Genomic DNA, 1,863 nt, shown 5'->3' on the forward strand with positions numbered 1-1,863 from the left:
AGTGAGGGCTGATATAGCTTCTTTTCAAATGTATGATGGAGAAAGTCTGTATGAAGCGTGGGAACGCTTTAAAGAGTTGATACGAATCTGCCCGAATCATGGAGTTTCTGATTGGGGCATCATTCACACGTTTTATCATGGTTTAACCCCACCATTGAAAGCAACTGTTGATGCAGCCGCAGGGGGAGATCTTTTGGATTTTACTTATCCAGAAACCTACCAGTTGTTGGAAAAACTTTCAAAAAAACATATTTCATTGCCTTCCACACGACACAGTGCTCCTAAGAAAGCAGGAGTTCTTGAGCTAAGCTCAGCTGATGCTCTTTCTGCACAAATGGCTTCGCTCCAGAACACTATAAAAAACTGGAAGCCCATGGAACAGAAAAAAACAACTGAGCAACTTCTTTTGACTCAATCAAGTCAGAGTTGCCCCACTTGTGGAGGTCCTCTTGAATATGAGGACTGTAACAATCTAGCTGCTGTGTGCTATGCAGGAGGGTATGACAACAACAACAGGAGCAATGACAACCATCAAGGGAACAATAACTGAGGCTGGAGGAATCAGAATAATGCTGGAGGTAGTGGAGGAAACTACCAGAACCGACCCCCGTATCCCAGGCAGAACCAACAAATCTGGGATAAGGGTGAAGGGAAGTCCCAATCCTTTGAGACTTCTGTCAAGGAGTACATGAATCAGAACAGCGCAGCCATGCGAAACCTAGAAACCCAAATTGGTCAGCTGGCTGGAGCACTCAAACAGAGGCAACCAGGGACACTCCCTAGTGATACAGAAAAGCCGTCTCAAGATAACCAGGAGCATTGTAATGCTATAAGCCTGCGAGATGGAAAAACCTTACCACCCCCAGACTTAGTGGCACGACCTCGAAAGCACGAACCAGCAAAACAGCCCATAGGAAAGGAAGTTGAAGAAGCCACTGACCCTTCACACCTTGAAGCTCAGACAGGACCAGAAGAGAAGGACCAAAGCAATGAGTCTGCTGAAATCAAACCAGATGATGCAACACCTGTAGCAGAACTTGGAGCAACAAAAGTCAGTGAACCAGTTTCAGTTCCAACTTATGTTCCCCCATGCAAGAGAAGGAGTGAACCGATCGAGCCTCCTTTTCCACAGAGGTTGAAAAAGCAACACGAGGATAAACAGTTTAGCCAGTTTCTTGACTTGATGAAACAACTTCACATAAATATCCCTCTAATAGAAGCTCTGGAGCAAATGCCTTCATATGCAAAATTCATGAAGGACATTTTGTCAAAAAGAAGAAAGATCGAAGAGTTTGAGACCGTAGCCCTCACTCAACAATCGTGCAAGTACCTGACTAAAATTCCTCCCAAACTAAAGGATCCTGGTATATTCACCATCCCGTGTACAGTTGGGAAGAACTATCTTGGTCGGGCACTTTGTGATCTGGGCTCAAGTGTAAATCTAATGCCAGCTTCCATCTTCAAGCATTTTGACATAGGAGCAGCATTCAACTTGCAGACCGATCTATAGCCAAGCCAGAAGGAAAAATTGAGAATGTCCTTGTCCAAGTAGACAAGTTCATTCTACCAGCTGACTTCATCATCTTAGATTTTGAAGCAGATCAAGAAATTCCAATAATTTTGGGCAGACCATTTCTGGCTACCGGTGATGCTATCATAAATGTCAGAAAGGGTGAACTTTCTATGAGTGTAAACGGAGAAGATGTGAAGTTTAATGTCATGAAAGCAATAAGGTTTGATGAAGATAACACTGAGGAATGCTCTAGCATTTCGATCCTTGACTCGGTCATGCGAGAAGAACAGCAGCATTGCAGCCAGAGATAGGCATTAAGGACTTTGAGGAGATGGAAGAATACCTTGCAT

The 1,863-nt window shown here is 44.0% G+C and overlaps 1 non-coding gene across 1 annotated transcript; it reads right to left on the reverse strand.

The window, feature by feature from the left end:
* LOC133313598 (small nucleolar RNA R71) lies at positions 1-105 on the reverse strand. Its single transcript, XR_009751834.1, has one exon. It is a non-coding gene; the product is annotated as a small nucleolar RNA R71 (small nucleolar RNA).
* Between the last annotated feature and the right edge of the window lie 1,758 nt (positions 106-1,863).

The sequence above is a fragment of the Gastrolobium bilobum genome, unplaced genomic scaffold (assembly GCF_033153095.1).
Source record: "Gastrolobium bilobum isolate Gb01-03AN ecotype WA unplaced genomic scaffold, APGP_CSIRO_Gbil_v1 utg87853, whole genome shotgun sequence".
NCBI lineage: Eukaryota > Viridiplantae > Streptophyta > Magnoliopsida > Fabales > Fabaceae > Gastrolobium > Gastrolobium bilobum.